Source organism: Polypterus senegalus, chromosome 9 (assembly GCF_016835505.1).
Source record: "Polypterus senegalus isolate Bchr_013 chromosome 9, ASM1683550v1, whole genome shotgun sequence".
Taxonomy (NCBI): Eukaryota; Metazoa; Chordata; class Cladistia; order Polypteriformes; family Polypteridae; genus Polypterus; species Polypterus senegalus.
In genome coordinates, this window is record NC_053162.1 from 129,676,752 (window position 1) to 129,690,758 (window position 14,007).

Genomic DNA, 14,007 nt, shown 5'->3' on the forward strand with positions numbered 1-14,007 from the left:
AGAACAGCTTCAAAACAACAACAACAAAAAAATGAAAATCCTCTTTTTTGAGGCCCAGTCAGAGTCCAGACCTGAACCCAATGGAGATGCTCTGGAATGATTTCAAGAAAGTTGGCATCATCAAAATATAGAGTACGAACAGTTCTGTAAGGAAGAAAAATTCCTCCTAAACATTGTGCAGGATTGATTTGCAGCTACTTAAATTGCTTCTTTGAGGTAATTACTGCCAAAGGAGGTTTGACCAGTTAGGAAATCCAAATGTTCACTAACTATTTCCATAGCACACTGTGTCTGATGGCTGTATCCAAAAAGGCATGAAACATTATAATTATTTGCATGTTATTAGCTTAAGCATATTTTTTGTCTATTCTTGTGATTTAGATCACCTTTTATATCCAGTTAATGCAAAAATATCAGGTTAATCCGAAGGGTGGCTTTTTCTTGCCACTGTACTTTATATAAGAATCAGTAAATAGCAATCGTAACTGAACAGCAATACACTAAAAGCCAAAAACACCTTAATAAATACTAAGCCAAGGTTCTGGTCAAGTATTTTAAGTATTTACTTGTCACAAGAATTTTCTATGCACATTAACTTAAGCTTACAGAGTGTTACAAGTCCTGATGTTTCCAGCTCTGCTCCCAGAAATCTGTTCAAAGTGGCTTGTGGATTCCTTAAATTTTATTTTATGATGATCATTTATGTACATCAGAATTTTCAACACAACTTAATGACAGATTTATTAATCCATTCTGATGTTGTTACAGCTTGGCATCATAGATACCAAACACAATAAAATGTTGCCTTATAGGTTTAAGAGGTATGGTTGCATTAATATACAAAAATGGGCACTTTTCCTGTCTTTCATGTTTTATTTAATGTTTTTGTAGACATATTATACAACAATCATTAAGCTAACGTGCTATGTTACACAGAAGGACAAATGACTGTATACAGCAGGAAAAAAATGAAAGAACATATTTACCACAGTCAGGGCCGGATTAAGACCTTTAGAGCCCCTAAGCACCTAAAAGATTTTAGTGCCCCCCATGTATATGAGGTGCACTCACACTACTGAATGGGACAGCTGATGTGGCCAAGAAAAAAACGATCAATTGAGCCTCGGTGGACCGTGTGGCAGATACCCGATTCTAATTTTGTTGTATTCACAAGGTTAATATACTGTATATCATTAACCTCTATTATTACTATTTTTAGTATTTTGTGTATATATATATATATATATATATATATATATATATATATATATATGCATGTATTTCTTTCATTTAATGTGGGGGGATCTTTTTGTGGAACCTGGTTCAACTGCACTATTTGCTGTTTTGCACCATATGGTCTCTGGGTTTGCTTCCCGGGTCGTCCCAGCGTGGGTTTCTTCCCACAGTCCAAAGACATGCAGGTTAGGTACATTGGCGATCCTGAATTGTCCCTAGTGTGTATTTGGTGTGTGGGTGTGTATATGTGTGTGCCCTATGGTGGGCTGGCGCCCTGCCCGGGGTTTGTTCCTGCCTTGCGCCTAGTGCTGACTGGGATTGGCTCCAGCAGACCCCCGTGACCCTGTGTTAGGATATAGTGGGTTGGACAATGACTGACTGACTGACCATATGGTCTATGAGAAATCCGGCAATGGAAAATTTCTGTGGTGCCCCCCTGGCTAGAAAGAATGGGGATATTTTACTAGAAAGGGTTGCTATGGTTTCAAGTACAAACTAAATTCCAGGTTCTCGCCATCTCCTTTCCAGACGTATCAAGTGCGCCGCGTCTCATGTCCTACAGAATGGCTGCTGCTTGAATACGCGCCACCAAAGTAGCTGAGCAGGAAGTCCTGAAAGTGTAGGGCTCCGGTGTAACAGGAAACCTCGCAGGTGTGGTGACAGCAGTGCGAAACAAGTATTGAAAGAAGAAGGAAAAGAAATCCTTACTATTTGGATTTTTAATTACAATCCGTGAACACGTAATTAAGGAAAAACTGGAATCTGTTAAGCTGGATGCTGGATTCGAATTTTCAGCGTTTGTGAAATAGCTTCCCATCGAGTGGGTAAGTTTTCAAAGCTCTAATCTGACCTTCGATTGCTTGTTCTGAGTTCTGCCCATATACACCTAACAGCGCCGAATTATATCGCATCTCTGTAAACTACAGTAGTGTGATCTAAACCAGTGCCTGAAACATTTCAGCTTGAGTTTCTCAACAAGTAGTCAAGTCGTTTGTCACATAACAAATCGAAATGATATCGTGGCGATACGTGCATTAAATGGATGTAAATCAGGGAATTCGTCCATCCCTTAGTGTTAACACATGATTTGTCTGAGAAAAGCTCGGACACTGGCACTATCTGCATGATCGCATTCGGCAATTTGAATTTGTTAGTCCTTATCACTCAATAGTCTTACTCAAATAGAGATTGAATACGAGTGCTTCAGTTCGTTTCGCCAACAAATCACCTGGCAGGTATTCTAATTTATATATTACACACATAGAAAAAAATGTTAAACACGTGCAGAGGAGGTGAATTGGCGAGCCGAAAGCGATGCGGTTTGACGAGGTGTTGGCGTGTGCAGGACAGACTGTCAGCCTACATCCACGGCTGGCTCCTGCCTGGCATCAAGCTCTGACTCAGCTGCCTTCTATTGGATTACATACTTTTTGAGATTAATGGGCATATTTACACAATATTTAATTTAAACAATCACACTATACCATTTTAAATTATTCAGCTTTATACTCACAAAAACTAACAAGCTAACGTCGTTGCTCACTTTATTTAATATAACAGAAATAAACATGTTTAATATTACGTTGCTTTTTCTACGTTACGTTGACATAATTCTCTTAGATGTCACATTGTTAAATCATGTTGAAACAAAATCGCTAAATTATTTTAATTTAACTGAAGCGTAGCGGTGGGCATTGTATTCATCTCTCACCTATTCTAAGTTAATTTTACACAAAATAGCACTTATTTAATACTCGGAACATGGTATGCACATTATACACAGTTGAATTACTTTGATTCAGACGAACACATTTGTGCACGTGACTATCCTATTTGCATAAAATCCGCCCCCTTTGTTGCGCTGTTGTTCACCTTTGTACAGCTGGAAAGAATTTGGAAAGAAAATTAAAAACTTCAGCACACTGATTAATTTTATCTTTTTTTTTCCGAATTCCATGAGTTCTGTCTGGTTGTGAAGGCTGATTTAATACACAATGGCAAATTAGTTGCCCACTCTAATCACGAAAGGTATCTGTTTCTTTGCCTTATATACAATTACTTATGAATGCTAACATTACAGAAAAGCTGCAGTCGTTCCAACTAATTTCCAGAAGTCTTCCAAATTCTTATTTGTTTGTCTAAATGCAATATAAACGACAAATTTAATGTTAATTGCCCGTTATAATTCTGAACAACTTAAAATAATCTTAAAAAAAAATCATTTTGTAATTGCTAAAGTCATCAATGTGTGGGTTTTAATTAATTTAATCAAATCCAGTGGATATTTTTAAACTTGTTTCTATCATATGCTAAATCAACACTATTTGACCAAGTGTGTGGCATAACTAATATAAATTCATTCAATGATTTCAGTGAGTGAGTGAGTGAGTAGAGTATAAATTTGTTATTCTCACCCACTATGGGTTATACACTGTAAATCACACTTTACAATATAGCACAGCTGTCACTACTGAATAATACTTTAAGGAGATATTTGATGTTTTTATGTGAAATATGTATTTGTTTCTGTAGCTTAGTTTTTTAAATTGCAAATAACACTGAAAAAAGAATGAGCCTCTACTGCATATAATAACACAGATAATGTGAATTCAGTTTAATAAATTAATGTCTGAACCTATAACACAATTACAGTATATTGCATCGAGTTATAAAGAAACACAATTAGTTCAGAAGAAAGTGATTTGATCAAAATATTGAATTGGACTAAAACAACAACTTGAAGGTGCTATGGCGAAGATGGTGGAGGTCAGCCCAAACATTTAGACAGGAAACACTAAGTTATGCAGGAATGTGAAGAAAAAAAAAGGAAGCAGTGTTTTAGCTGCCAGTTTCAAGTAACTGTTTAAATGTGTAAGATTATTTTATAGATGATAGTTGTATTGCTGTAAACTCATGATGATGATGAATTAAAACTCTGTGACTAACTTATTAAAGAATAAACCTGTTTCACTCAAACATCCATCCATCCATCCATTTTCAAACCCGCTGAATCCGAACACAGGGTCACGGGGGTCTGCTGGAGCCAAACCCAGCCAACACGGGGCACAAGGCAGGAACCAATCCTGGGCAGGGTGCCAACCCACCGCAGCACTCAAACATTAATTTGCAAAAGTCATTTTAATATAAGGTAGATGTATATAGAATTTAGCTCAAAACGATCATTCTTGTTGACTTTAAGTATTTGTAGTTTTTTTTTAACAATATAACTTTTGAGTAATATTGGCCTGAGGAAAGTATAGTATTTTTCAGATTTTTCCCCTAAATTTTCTGGGGTATTTTACGTGGCAGATAATTCTACATGTGCTTATTTTTTTAAAAAGTTGCAAACTGTAAGAGGGCTATGCGGTGGTGGGGGTCAACACTGTAAGCTGTGTCTGGCGATTCCACGCCCTTGAATAGTGGGAAGGAAAGTTAAAATAAGTTGGCGTCTTTTCTCTAGGTGCGGCAGGGTTATACCCCGCATCACAAAGCAGCCTTTACTTCTCATGGAGACAATGTGGGTGAAGAAATCTAACCACTGGGTTTGTTTTTATTATATTAAACTGGACATTGTAATGAGTGCAGTTTTCTTTAAATGTCAGCAAACTTTGCAAATCCAGTAATTTATAAGTATCATGACAATTTGCCTGTAATACAAAGCATGAAAACTGAATGAAGAGTTATGTAAAATAATAAGTGGTCTAATATGAATAGAATCTTTCAGAAAATGTTACTGTAATGCTACAATAATTTACAACATTCAAATAGGAGTTGCTTTACCAAAATGTAAGTTATTTACTTGAATAAATTACACTGAAGTAACAATGAAACAATGCAGAAGTATATTGGACTGTAAAGTCCGGTCAGGTTGGCGAGCATACACTGGTGTAGCATGTTGCTGCACTCGCCACTCGACAAAACAGCTCGGGATCCCAGCTGGCAACCCCCCCAGACAGACACGTAGTCCTGTACCACCCTCCAGAAAAGACTATCTGCCTGCCGCAACCAGGTGTTACGTGGGCATCTCCTTGGCCTGGTTCAGCCGCTCACTGTGCTACCCACTTCCATCTTTCAAGCTCAGTTGCCTTGTGTGTGAAGATCCTCCATGTTTGTGTGGGTTTTCTCTGGACATGTAATTTATTTGATTCACATTTTTTTTTCTACTAGCTGGTGTGAATGCATGCTTGAGGCAGACAATCAGCTAGGATTCCATCTGGGGTTGCTTCCAATTTTACCCCCTAGTCTTACCAGAACAGGCTACATACACCCGTTTTGTTCTGTTTTGGATTGCAACAGAGAGCGGAGAGTGTAAGATTGAACTTTTATAAAAATGTACAAATGAATGAAAGAATGGTGGAACAAACTGTGCAACACACTGATTGTATCTGGCATAAGTCACTACATGTATAGAGTTTAGATTTCCTCTCTGGGTTTGTTTAACATTTTTTCATTGTTCTCTGATTTCCCTCTCACATCCCAAAGATAGGCAAGTTAGGTTAGCTGAAGACTGACCCAGTTTGTGAGAATGTGGTATGTGCAGGAGTCTGATTACCAATGAAAATGTCTCTCGAGGAAAACAAAAACATTTGGCTTATGTTTACCTTTAAAGAAAGAAACAGCTCGATCAATCTTGTGAAGTTTTGTCTAATGGAGAAACCAAATCTCACAGTCAGGGAAAGAATAAATTAATAGCAGAAGTCATAAACCAAAACATTTTTCTGTCATTCTCTTGGATTGAAAGAGTCTTTACTTTATTTTTATTTAGAATACTGATCGTGAATTCCTGCACCCTGTCACCCTAAAATAAGTAGGAATCTGATTTGTCAGCGCTGCTGCCTCGCAGTAAGGAGACCTGGGTTTGCTTCCCGGGTCCTCCCTGCGTGGAGTTTGCATGTTCTCCCCGTGTCTGCGTGGGTTTCCTCCCACAGTCCAAAGACAAGCAGTTAAGTGCATTGGTGATCCTAAATTGTCCCTAGTGTGTGCTTGGTGTGTTTGTGTGTGTGCGTGCCTTGCGGTGGGCTGGAGCCCTGCCTAAGGTTTGTTCCTGCCTTGCACCCTGTGTTGGCTGGGATTGGCTCCAGCAGACCCCCATGACCCTGGGTTAGGATATAGTGGGTTGGTAAATGAGTGACTGATATGTCATGAACTGATGCATGCACAGCACCCATGTATAACAGCAAAGCATCCATTATACAAAAAAGCAACACGAATAAATTGATGTCCTCAACAGAGCAATTAAAAGACCTAAAACAATTAAATTTATTTTCATGGAAACAAAACGAAGAGAAAATTTATTCAAAAGCAGGAAAACATTTCAGCCAGCAGACCATCATGACAGGGCCCCTGAAATAGGGTCTCCTATAATAGACCCCTGCATGACCTGAAAGTGCTTTAAGCTGTTTTAATGCATGCATGGATGGATGGATGGATGGATGGATGGATGAACTAATTTATTCCAGAGCCAGGATTAAAATAAAAACAATATACTAAAAAAAAAAATCTTTCATGTGTCTTCAAAAGTAACACCGAAAGGGTTACGTTTTTATTTTCTTTATGTGGCTAACATGTTTTCTATCGCTTGCAAGTAAAGTGCAAGAAGGCAGATAAGGTCCTGGCTGCCTGCATTCTTTGAACAACATGATGTTATGTAGATGAACTGGCTGATTAGTTAAAAAGCGCTGAGATTGTGACATGCCGTTACCAAAGCCAGTCAGACACATGGACTCCTGTTTTATCAGTGCTCATACTGTACTTGTGAAAAAGAATGAATTTGATGACCTGATTTTAAACTCTTACCATGGTGGCTCCCTTTACTACTAATTGTTTAAATTATATCAGAGATTTAACACAAAGATAAACAGGCTACCAGGACCCTGAAAGTAGCATTCATACCACCATGTTGACTGGGGCTGTGTCTTTGCAACATTCTCATCCAAGGAAATAAAATATGTCAGTAACTGAATCTTATAAAGGGTTGAGAGGAATAAATTGTTGTGGAGTTATTCTAATTAAAAATAATAATACAGTTTTATAAGAAAATGATAAGTGCAAAAACTCAAGATTTTAGGAATTGTGGCTCCTCATCATAATATCAAAAGTCCTCCTACATAATGTAAAACATGAAGCAAATAGTCTGAAATGGTACATTTTGCAACTTAACCTCGTGGTAACTCTCATTTAATGCTTACTGGGTAAAAAATGTAGTGTTGGCAGTTAGCCGGCAACTAGAATGGTTACACAGGATGAATTTCAATACAGCAAGTGAGTTGTCTGCTATATTAGGTTGCTACAATGGAATTGTGACTTGCGTAAATAAAAAATGAAAGAAGAGATCCCAAATATATTTCACCAAGCATAGGTTCAGAAAACTCTAAAGAGGTTTCAGTTTCAGAAACTAGGCCATGAACTCCAAGAGTGCATGGAAACATAAAGTATATTTGGCCCAGAAACTCTAAATCAGATTTGTGATCGACACCATCAAAGTAGGGAACTAAGAAAAACCTTGGCCCTAGGATTTAAAGAACCCTTAATTAACATTAACAAAATGTATACAAAAATGTTCAAAAAGGATAATTAAATGTTCCCTCATGGTAGCAACCAAAAAAGTGACCACAACCAAACCCCCCCAAAAAAAAGAATTATAAACCGAGAGTAGTGCAAAATTTCTAAAAAACAGAAAATCAACAGAACTTACAAAAACGTTCAAACTCAAAAGAAATGCATAGATGAGAGAGCAGTAGGTAATGCCCATAGTTTGCATGCATTACTACACATAGATTTTCATGTTCATAAGGATTTTTACATGTGAAGGATCTTTGTTTTACATTTTGTTTTTAGTTCATCAGTTGGTCACTTGTGGTTTTTTGTTCGTTAGGAGAAACAAGAAGTTGCACTTGTCATGTGCACTATGGACAAGACAGGGTCTGCATGGCTTTTGTCACGTACACCAGATTGATCAATACTGTTTATTATTATCCACAATTTTGAATTACATTTTTTAAAAATCACATTTTTCAAAGTCTTGATTTTCATTGTTTATGTGAACTTTGGTATTGGACACCTGATCACAATGTCATACTTGTGGCATCATGTGAGTCATATCATTATTGTACATTCAGGTTATTGTTAGTGAAAATTAGCTTATTTCTAAGTAGGTCCCAGTGTCCGGTTTTGATTTTCTGGTTTTGAACACTTTTTGACTTTTGGTTTTGTCTCACCTTTTGGTCCTGGCTGCTTAGTTTGGTTTTACTTCCTGTTACATTTGACCCATGCTTTCTATTTTTGAACCTGCTTCTTGCTATTCTATTCATTTCCCAGTGCTTATCACTCCTCAACACTCTGTATGTCATAACCTGCCTTGTACTAAGGCATTGAATAACTTATATGGTAAGGGAAATAATGTCAGGGTCCCCAAGTTCAACAGATAAAAGACAAGCTAAATGATCCAAAGCTAAAATGATCAACATGAAATAATAATGCTAAATAAATGTAAGTTAAATATTTGAATAAAAAAAAAAATTGAATTCTGTATCCTGGTTGCATTTGGCAGTGACCATTCGGTGGCTGGCTGAGGAAATCAGGATTCTTGAAAGTATGGGGGTAGGGAGAGAAAAGAACATCCCTCGCTCAATTATGCAGTATAACTCAAGACAGGAATCCCCTTGCTGGACTATTTACTATAATTAGGCACATGAGTTGCTGTCATCCATCTATTTTACTGACTCAAGGAGAGACAGTAAACATTTGAAAATGGGATAAAGAGAAAAGACATTGTCAGAAAACAGGTTAAGGTCAATACCAAAGATAAGAACTCTAACCCAAAAATCAATCACTATAGCCAGAAAAAAATGTTTTGTTTGAAAGACCAGTCAGTCAGTCGGAGAAAACAACCATGCAAAATCAAACCGAGAATCCTAGTATTGGGTGCTGAGGAAACCTTTGTGCTGGTTAATGTTACACACCATGGGAGTTTTTGGGATGGTTTATCGTGGTAACAACCATTTGTGTACCCACTATGCACAGGGACACAAGCACCTTTTACATGATAGCTCAGTGGAATTAGAGACATACAGTAAATACCTTTCAAATAGTGTGCCAATGCAGTTAAAGATAGGAACACCCTTTGCCTCCCTGTCTAATTAAATACTATACTTGTGAATTTCGACAGTATGTCCAAGAATAGAATCAAGTAGGATCAAAGAAATAGTCAGAGGCTGACAACATTCGATAAAGAGTTATATAAGACTGTGAACACTTTTAAAATGTGGTGATTTGCAGTCAGTTAGAAGTGTTTGGCTTCACAAAGGGTTTTTGTTCTAGAAAACTTAGATGTGCACAACCCAAGTTTGTCTTTGTGAACTTGGCCACAATAAGTTATGGAGATGGATTTGTACCTCCTTGGATGGTTCAGACTATGGAAAAGGTTTTCTGAGCACGCTCCATTTAAATTTTTGCATGATGTGAGTCTACCATTTAACCCAAGTTGCCCTGTTACACTTAAACATACAATGTGATATTTCTCTTTAGCTGCTGTTTGGAAACATGGGAATATATCAAAATGTGGTCAAATTCTTAAAGAAATCCTGTTTCATTTATTCATATTTGGAGAATGATCCAAAAATACAAGGCCAAAGTTACAGTGGAGTGGTTCGCCAACATAAGAGAAACATCCTCAAATGGTCTGATCACACTCCGAGCCATAAATATGAATCAGAAACTGAAATATATCTAAAATTGAATAACTTGACTGCACTGACAAATTTGCCAAGGAGAGCTGGTGAAAATTGTGCCAAACTTTATTGGATTCTTATCCAGAATGAGCAGCAACACTAAAATATGTTAATGTGAGGAGCTCTGAATGTTTTTTTACAGAGTATACTGTATTTTAATATGTTTATTTCCTTTTGTCATTCCTAACCCACTTAATCCAGGGGTGCTGGTCAAACACACAGATACACACACACACACACACACCCAAAAACAATAGGGCCAGTTGGAGTGTGAACATACACATTTCTAACACACACTAGGGCCAGTTTAGCTTAGCTAATTCACCTAACCTGCATATCTTCAGAAAGTGGGAGGAAACCCACACAGACACAGGGAGAACATGCAAACTCCATCCAGGACATGAACCCTGGTCTCCTCACCACAAGGCAGTAGCACTACTACTGTGCCACCTTTATTTCCTTTTATTCTACAGTATTTGCTGATTGGGCAGCATTGTGGTGCTGTATTTTGCACTCCACCTACAGCTCCAGAAATCAGATCAGCTCAGTCACGATCTACAGTAGATGAAGCTGCATGGTCTCCCCTCTTTACCAAAGCTTTGCAGATTAAATTAACAGGTGACTATAAACTGGCCTTATGCCCACTGCAAGGTTAAACTCTACCTTGCACCTGATGTTGCCAGTGAACGTATAAGAGTGTGAAGGCAAAGACCAAACCCTTTCATTCTTCTTTCTATTTACCAGAACCTTGACCATTATACCAGGCATGAACTCACAGTTCCTGTGTTGAGGCTACTTACTGGTCTCAAAGAGTTTTTGATGCATAGATTCTCTGAGTTCCTGTAGTACCTACTATGATATCATTATGACCATTACTTAGATCACAATGCCATCTACATCTGAAGGATAGTGTGGAGAGGATCAGTACCACGAGATTTTTGGAAGTCACCAACACTGGCAGCATGTAATGGGCACAACATTTCCTGGTTGTAACCAAGAAGGCCCAACAATGAAACTACTTCCTTCAGCTTCTAAAGAACACCTTTGTGTTTCCACCTATAGCAGGGGTCTCCAACATGGTGTTTGCGAGCTACCAGTAGCTCGCCAAAGGGTTAATGAATCCTACATAAATTTGAAAACTTGATTAGTCAAATTAGGGGTGGACGATCTTTCCAAAAAATAATATCGCAATCCTTTTAATACAAAATCACAATCCACAGTCAGAATTGCAATCTTTCTTTTCAAAGTGGCATACACTTAAGAGAATATCCAGACTCAAACTCATCAAGACCTAATTAAAACTTTATTTTAAATATCAAACAAAGTTTGTTAGCTAAGCGGAGTTAAGGAACACGCCCCAAAGCTGGTGAGTGAGTGAGGAAGGCCCCTTCCCTCAGCCTGCTGTGTGTTTCTTGGATTTGTGCAAATAAATCAGTACCGCAAACAAACTATGATACACAGCCAAATGAGAGAAGTCGCAAAATCAACTGGAATGTTCAAGCAAATTATAGAAAAAAACTTGATCTAAATCCGTTAAGTAGTTCTCTTGTGAAAAGCAGACACACAGACAGACAGACATTGGATTTTATATTTTATATATTAGTAAACCTTCAAAATAATGTTGCTGTTAAAGTCTCAACAGCATACTCAGCATTTCTGGAGCTTAGTAGAGCCAGATAACTATAAGAATCTTCACCAAGCACTTCTAAATATGTCTGCTTTGTTTGGATCTACATACCTCTGTTAGTCTGCGTTTTCTGACATGAATGTCATGAAATCAAAGTTCAGAACAAGACTGACAAAGGAACATTTAAATGACTCCATAAGAGTGGCTACACTCCACCATACACCTCTTTTGTTAACACCATGCAGTGCCAGTCATCTCACTAACTAAAAGGCACATCACACATGCAATTGGACATGTGAATACTCTTGTGTAGTGAAGCGGTGACATGTAACAAAATGACAAATGAATAAGTAATATCTGTGTGTTTGTAATTGCATTGTTTTGTTATGACAGCATTCATGTTTTAATTCAATAGTGTGAGATACACTAGAACAGTGGTCCCCCATCTTTTTGACACCAAGGACCGCTTTACTAGAAGCAAATTTTTCCAGGGACCGGTGCAGGGGTGGGGAGGACTTTTAGGGGTGGGTTCGTAGGGCAGTTTTATACACAATTTACATTACATTTCTATTATTATTAAGTTATAATATCGTAATAGACATTATACAGCTTACCGTAATGCAGAATCAGTGGGAGCCCTGAACTTGTTTTACTGCAACCAGAAGATCCCATCTGGGGCTGATGGAAGACAGTGACACGCAAAGTTGTTGCTTATGTTCAGTCTACTCTGTAATCTTGTTTTGGTTGCTGTCACTGAAGAAAACACTGCCTCACAAAGATAGGATGTTGGAAATGGAAGCAGCTTCAATAGTTTCTTTTGTGTTAATTTTAATCTCCTCCTCCCTACAAGTTATGCTGACGAGAATTTTTCTCAGCATTTCCTTGCGGTAATACACTTTCACGGTGCGAATAATGCCCAAACCGAATGGCTGAAGTACTGCTGTGCAATTGGGCGGGAGGAATTTAACGCTAACATTATCTGAATGTGGAAGTATGTTGCGGGCAGCACAGTTATCAACCAGAAGCCAAATAATCATTTTCTTCTTCTTCATATTGTGAGTTTTCTGAACTCTTTTGGGATCTCCCCCACCCAACGGGAACGACACACTGAAGTGCATCCCGAATCGCGATTGCAGCATCTGTGTAAGGTTGTTTGTCCATTGCCGGGGCAGTTAAACAGCAGGCTCACAGCGTATTGTCCCGTTGACAGAGGTCCCAAGAGAGTTTAAAAAACACACATTTTCTTGAATGAGTGCCACATTAATAGGAATGTTTCTTGAAGGACCATCACTGAACCACATAAAAATAGCTTTTTCACCGTCTTCAAATGTAGCAGTTAGCATACGTTTGCAACCCGAGATTTTTTTTCTTTTTTGCATATAACAAAGACATGTGCAATCTGTTGGAATGACAGATGCAATGCATATCACAAGCATTAACACTGTTATCGTTTTTTCGTGTCTGCCATTTCTGTAGAAGGGTGACAGTGAGTTAAATTACAATGGATGTTTTTCAAATGTTGACGAGCAATAAGCAAAAGGTATCACTGAAAACACAGAAAACAAAAACAGCAAAAAAACAGTACGAGGAAAGTTCGAAGAAAGAACATTTTTTTACAATGTTTCTGTTTGGGGATCGTTGTGCAAATGTGCACAACTGAACTGCAACCACAGAACTAACTGCTCTGTGGATGATTCATTCAAGCATTTAGTAATGAAAGTATCTACTGCTGATTGTACTTTGTAGTAATGAGATTTCTATAGATTCATGCCATATGGGGAAACTGTTGGAAACATAAAAATACTTTGTTGTAATACTGTCTCACCTCGGTCTCTCTCCCCTCTCTGCGCCACTGCAAAGCCCCGCCCGCCTAGCGTTCTGAAAAGTGTCCTCAGTGAAGGGGAGCAGCCTTTTTGCTGTAGCCCTTCACTGAGTGAGTCTCCCGGCCCAGCTGTCAGACAGCTACGACCTGGTAGTGGGCCACGTACTGGGGGTTGGGGACCCCTGCACTAGAAAATGCATACAGACATACAAAATGCACTTGCAGGTGAACTAAATATTTTTTGTAATGTTTAAATGCAAAATGTGAACATTTTGTAAATGTTCAGGCAAAACAAGCTTATACAGCTTCAGTTGAAAAAAGATATGAGAATAAACGTTAGAAAACATAGTAGCTCTCAGGGGAAAAAAGGTTAGAGACCCCTGACCTATACACACCAGCCTCTACAGGGTTCATACTCTTTGGCCACATTACATCTTGGTTCAGCACTTGGGCATTTCAGGGGGTGGTGAGACATCAGCCAGCCTGTATGGTCACTCTTTTCCATTTTCAATTGTCACACAATGTACTATCAAAATTTCCACCAGTAGATAATCAAGGCACAGTTAATATCCACAGTTCTTAAAGTGGATATG

The 14,007-nt window shown here is 38.2% G+C and overlaps 1 protein-coding gene across 1 annotated transcript in view; it reads left to right on the plus strand.

Moving 5' to 3' along the window:
* Positions 1-1,699: 1,699 nt before the first annotated feature.
* Positions 1,700-14,007, plus strand: part of LOC120535783 (aryl hydrocarbon receptor-like) — a 95,623-nt gene continuing 83,315 nt past the window's right edge. Inside the window, exon 1 of the mRNA XM_039763843.1 lies at positions 1,700-2,060. The gene's annotated coding sequence lies outside the window, so the exon portion shown is untranslated. The remainder of the gene's footprint in view (positions 2,061-14,007) is intronic.